General features: G+C 38.4%; 1 long non-coding RNA gene across 1 annotated transcript; it reads right to left on the reverse strand.

Moving 5' to 3' along the window:
• Nucleotides 1–3,360: 3,360 nt before the first annotated feature.
• On the reverse strand, nucleotides 3,361–6,115 carry LOC124159841. Its single transcript, XR_006865026.1, has 3 exons — nucleotides 5,704–6,115; nucleotides 3,599–3,824; nucleotides 3,361–3,395 (listed from the first exon to the last, which is right to left on the reverse strand). It is a non-coding gene; the product is annotated as an uncharacterized LOC124159841 (long non-coding RNA).
• Nucleotides 6,116–6,511: the final 396 nt, after the last annotated feature.

Here is a 6,511-nt window from a genome sequence, read left to right on the forward strand (position 1 = left end):
TACCCGATTCCATCTTGAATGAGTACAATTTGCTTCTTAATCCAACGAAAGCCGTCATAATGAGACCATCGCATTCGTCTTTGAACTTTCCAATGACCTTCTTGTTTTTTTCAGAATAACACGGATGTTCTTTTGGATAATTCGAGGTGTCGAATGCATCTAGGTATTCTAGCATATCTCTGTATACATCATCCGTTCTAATCTCATACATGAAGCTGTCAGTGTCTGTGTAGGCGAGTGACAATTTATTTTGGTACTTGGGCAGCATGGTGCGGTAATGAAAGTCGTACATTAGAGTTTTACTGAGATCGAGAACGCAGAAACCAATGTATATTGGCTTAACCATTTTGATGGTGGCTTTCCGCATGTGAACGGCTACTAAAGACTCGTTGAAAATTGTCCTATCCAAAAATGTCGATTTATTGATTAATTTTTGAAGTCTTTTTTCGCTTGTCACTAATTGCATATTCATCCGTTTCCTTACATTCTCCATTGTCTTGCCAAATACGGCGTTATTCATGAGCTTGTAAAAGTCCTTCTCAAATTCATTTTTAGCAACTTTTCGACGATCTGTATTTAGGTCAATATAGGTCTTTAACCACGAAGACTGTTTGAACTCGATAACTCTGTGCACTTTTTTGAGTATGATGCCTAATTCTAATGCCTGTTTCAGGTTCATGTAATGAATTACATATTTACTTTTATTTTCGAGGGTGGTCAAAAGTTTTTCATGTTTACCGTTAGGTGGTGTCTTGTTTTCCGGGCAAAGAGGGAAATCTGAATGCGTATCGTGCAGCCAATGTGGGTACTCAAGATCAACTTCGAGAATGTATCCAGTTTCACTGTCATCGGGAACATTTTCCACGCTAAAATCGTCAATTTCCTCCTGTTTTAACCACCGAAATTCACCGTAAGGAAGGGGTCTGGAGAGTGCCCATCCGTAGAGATTATTCGCGTCAAGATAGGTTAAATATATCGAATCTTTACCTGGGTCATAACCTGACATGTACTTATTGTTCGATTCACAGTATCTTTTACAACACTGTGAAATTCCTCCGCGAATTCCGTTTTCGATCATGAGTATCATATCGTAATCAGTCAAAAGCTCTAATTCTATGTCAGTGTACTTAAGCATTGCATCAAATGTTAAACCTGGTGCAGTGTAATACCACGCCGGATCTAACTTGTAGGCTCCGTAGCACACGTCACGAAAGTTCTCAAAAACATCGGCGAGAAGAGTGACGTCACTTTTCAAATAAACATCACTGTAATCACCGAGTGTTTCACATCCAAACGAAGACCATACGTTCAAAGCGTGACCATAATCTTCGTCTGACACATGCTCGTCGTTCAATCTGTTGTAAAAATTATCCTTGTCCGGGAGCAAGGTTTCATCGAGCTTATTCAACGAATCAGTGTAATCATAGGGATAAACCCCCTTTCGTGTAACTAGTCGCGTCTTGTCACCAAAAATTTCTGTGGTATATTTAAATTTAGTCAAGTTCGAGACTAGAGAAGCAAGAGAAGCGGGCATAAATCGAAAGGTATCGACAAAACGAATTTTGAAATTATCCTCTATAGACTTGGAAAAAGTGATATATTTTTCTTCAGAATTTGGAATAATGAATATTTCCCTCTCATCATAGTCTAGCTCTCGTACAATGAAATGACCATCATACGCGGACAGGTTATGAATAAAAATTGGAAGAAATTGAGGCATCTTATACTGCACATTGCAAAAGGAATGAGCTGGACCTCGATACTGTCCCGTCAGGTGATCGTGATCCCTAACCCTATCCTCGTTCAACTCATTCCCACAAATGTGGCACGTCGATGCGTTTTGGAAAGCGCTCTCTTTTTCCTCTGTGAGTGGCGTTATAGGAATAGTATTTTTGTACAACTTGAAAACCTTCTGGGCTTCATCTTTTATACTGTCAATAAAAACACGTGCTGCATTAGGCCCTCGATACAATACTGGCTCCTCGCATCCGTTTGGAGTCATCATGATATAACAAAAGCTGAATGGCTCATGCTTCTGTATGATGTTAGTGAACGAAGTATTAGAACACGGTTCGCATGTGTTTACATTTTTCAGTAGACATTCAAAATCGGCATATATCACGTAAGGTACACGGAAAGTGCGATTAATGTTGGTAAATTTCAATAATTTTTTGTCCTCGTCTGGTAGCACTATTTTACTTGGTGTCCCCGTTCCTCTACATAAGTCTTTGTGAGATTCGAGTTTTTCTACGTCATGGTAATAAGTTAGACACCGTTTACAAATAAAAATTCTAGTTTTATGTCTAGTAATTTGGGAGCGCACGAGTCTTTCAAAATTCTTTATCCAGCAATAGTGAGCAGTTGTTTCGTTGGTAATGTAGAGGAGGTCGCGATGATCCTCAAGCTCATAATCTACAATTTTTATAGGATACACATTGTTTTTATCATCTAGTCCAAACACATTAATTGAAATGTTATTGTCACGCTCGAATTTAGGGATATCCTTCAGATCTACTGGGTAATCAATACAGTTCCAAGTATAGGTCTCCCGAAATTCCTCACAATCGTATTTTGAAACTCGTTCGGGATGATTGGCTACATATTTTGCCCATATAGCATACTTAAAGCAGTATTGATCATCATTTTTGACATTGATAACGGATTTCGTATGCTTAATTTTTGTAGGTAACTCGATGAATGTAGAACCTCGAAGAGGGGTGTACTTGTTAATACGAAGCTCTAAACCTATAACTTCAGCCAAAGTCCATCCTGACCCTTTAGCTTGAAATTCGGACTTTTCTTTTAAAAGTTTCGAAAATTTCTCGTCCATAATCTCATTTAACTGATCAACAAGTAGGACTCGTTGATTACTAGTCTTAAATGAGGTATTCAGCTCCTCGTGTTCTCCCTTTTGAAATTTGCAAATCAATAGGAGGTTGAACTTTATACTCCTGTTCGTCCTTGTTTGCTCTCTAATTTTCTCAATCAACAGATTTTTTATTTCACCAAGAAAAGTTACAACGTCCTGAACATCCCCTTCGGGAGTTATCCAAAATGTTTTTAGCCTGGATCTAATTGCCGATTCGATTTCATTGAACCCTCTCCCTATTTGCTCGTTAATTTTGATCCGGTGTGCGTTGGTATTCTCATGAGGCATAGCCTCATCAATGTTATAGAAGATTTCGCAGTAAGGACAAAATTTTCTACCATTTGCTTTATCTAATGCATCTTTCATTTCATGATAAGTTTCCATGTCATCAATGCTTTCGTTTTCAAGGGCTACTTTTCTGTAAATGCACGCTAACGCTTGTTCAAGTTCTTCTTTAGTTCTATATGTATTGTTTTTAAAGTTAAAAATGATGTCTCTAATAGATGTCATGATTAATGTGAGAAATCTGAAAAAATAGAGAAAAGTTTAGCTAATTCTTCGTCTTGGATCAGATGTAGGATTATAAAAACGTTCAATTCTAACCTCGTAACGAATGCAATCTACTTAAAATCTCAATAAAAATAAAATGGTAGTGTATTCTGCAGTGATTACTTCCTCAAGGTAGTATTTTAAGGTGGGAACTTGGAATGTCTAAAAAGTTAGACTTACCAAGATCTAGATGGCGATGATGTTGTCTTCGTTGAGAGCAGATGACGTTGTCTTTGAGGAGTAGTCACCAAGAGGAAGTTCTCGGATCAAATGACGAGATTGCAATGAATGCTTCCGTCTTCGATCGGTATTTATAAAAGGAAATCTTCTCCTCCTACTCTTCAGCGGATGGCTGCCAAGTGGGTTGAGAAGACTGTGAATGATGTCAGCTGCAGAGGTATTCCAACTAAGTAGAAAAAAAACCGAGGTCAATCCTCACGGATAGATGATAAAGTTATGCATTTCCTTACACCCAAATAAGGTAAGGAATGCGCAAAGCTGCTACTGAATGACGCCAGTAGTGTGGAAAATACCTAGCTCAATTCTCCCCAGGTGGATTGCGAAGTCATTCCCTATTTCCTTTCACCCCAAATAAGGTAAAAAATCTACAAATAAGGGAGTTATAGACCATCGCAGGAATTATCTCCAGAGTAAAGGGGTCACATCCTTGGAGTGAGGTGATTTCTTTTGCATACAAAAGATGAGTGGACACTTACTCATCAACATTCAAATTTAAACTATGGTCTTATTTGTTCAAATAAGGGAGTTATATACGGTCGTAGGAATTATCTCCAGAGTATAGGGACCACGCCCTTGGAGTGAGGTGATTTCTTTTACATACAAAAGATGAGTGGACACTTACTCATCAACATTCAAATTTAAACTATGGTCCTATTTGTCTAAATAAGGGAGTTATAGACCATCGCAGGAATTATCTCCAGAGTATAGGGACCACGCCCTTGGAGTGAGGTGATTTCTTTTACATACAAAAGATGAGTGGACACTTACTCATCAACATTCAAATTTAAACTATGGTCCTATTTGTTCAAATAAGGGAGTTATAGACGGTCGTAGGAATTATCTCCAGAGTATAGGGGCCACGCCCTTGGAGTGAGGTGATTTCTTTTACATACAAAAGATGAGTGGACACTTACTCATCAACATTTAAATTTAATCTGTGGTCCTATTTGTTCAAATAAGGGAGTTATAGACGGTCGTAGGAATTATCTCCAGAGTATAGGGGCCACGCCCTTGGAGTGAGGTGATTTCTTTTACACACAAAAGATGAGTTGTCACTTACTCATCCACATTCAAATTTAAACTATGGTCCTATTTGTTCAAATAAGGGAGTTATAGACGGTCGTAGGAATTATCTCCAGAGTATAGGGGCCACGCCCTTGGAGTGAGGTGATTTCTTTTACATACAGAAGATGAGTTGTCACTTACTCATCAACATTCAAATTTAAACTATGGTCCTATTTGTTCAAATAAGGGAGTTATAGACGGTCGTAGGAATTATCTCCAGAGTATAGGGGCCACGCCCTTGGAGTGAGGTGATTTCTTGTACACACAAAAGATGAGTTGTCACTTACTCATCAACATTCAAATTTAAACTATGGTCCTATTTGTTCAAATAAGGGAGTTATAGACCATCGCAGGAATTATCTCCAGAGTATAGGGGCCACGCCCTTGGAGTGAGGTGATTTCTTTTACACACAAAAGATGAGTTGTCACTTACTCATCAACATTCAAATTTAAACTATGGTCCTATTTGTTCAAATAAGGGAGTTATAGACCATCGCAGGAATTATCTCCAGAGTATAGGGGCCACGCCCTTGGAGTGAGGTGATTTCTTTTACACACAAAAGATGAGTTGTCACTTACTCATCAACATTCAAATTTAAACTATGGTCCTATTTGTTCAAATAAGGGAGATATTAAAGATTTTCTTACAAAGATACCTGCTACTAACCTATATTCTCCTAATACCATCATTCATATATTGGCCCACCGAATCTAAACTATTTGCTCTATCAAATTTTTTTAAACGGGGTTGTTCCTTTACTAATCTCCCCGAATTTTAGAGGAGAAAACGGGAGTACTAGGACCAGGATTTCTACCATACCCTAAGTATCCTAGGATACATAAAAAATTTCATCCTGTTTTTTGACCGGGAGTCGAAGGGGGGTATTGAGCATAACATGCTCATGAATTTTCTCGGTTCCAAAAGCAATAGAAAAAATAGGAAAAAATCCGAAAAACTCAGTTTTACGGATCATATTTACCTTAAGCGGCAAACTCCTTCGGCGTCCGGGTCTCTGATGATTCTTCCGGAATTCAATCAGAATTCATAAAGAATTCCTACAGAATTCACTTCTTGAAGACCTACTCGATGATTCAGTTGGACCGATGGAATCAGACTAGTTCTGAGACCGCTGGTGATTTTCTCAGTGGCTGCACGGCCTTATATACTGCTTAGAAGGTACCGTGGAAGGGGCAAATCTAGGCGTAACCTACCCATCCCACTTGGATCGCTTGGAAACGACTTTCACTTATAGCCTTGCCTCCTAGGCGTAACCTACCCATCCCACTTAGATCGCTTGGGAACGCCTTTCACTTATAGCCTTACCCCATACCATAGACAATATGTGCAGTTTTGTGGAGGGTTCTGAAAATGAGTATTTATCGCTGTGGTGACAAATTTTTGGAAATGCTAAAGTATTCTATATTAAATTTGATGATGATAGGAATTTGAATGGTGATCATAGCATAAATATTAACAAAGTTATTGCGATTTTTAATAATCAACAATTGTTTATAAGACAAGATACTATTTATCTTCATAACTATGACTTGTATCGAAAAAGTGTTAGAGATATTTTTTACTGATAATTACTTGCTCTTTCACTTAAGAGCATTTATTTTCAAAAATGTTCAATAACAAAGAAGTTAGAGGTGTAATTTCGGTTATTTCCGATGCCGAGACGGGGAAATACGATTCACGTTGCAACCGCACGTATTTAGACCTTGGTAACTGCTAATGGGAACATATCCAACTCGAGTGGGAGAAGCTATGGGCTCGGCACGTGTCTG

The sequence above is a fragment of the Ischnura elegans genome, chromosome 5 (genome assembly GCF_921293095.1).
Source record: "Ischnura elegans chromosome 5, ioIscEleg1.1, whole genome shotgun sequence".
Lineage (NCBI taxonomy): Eukaryota > Metazoa > Arthropoda > Insecta > Odonata > Coenagrionidae > Ischnura > Ischnura elegans.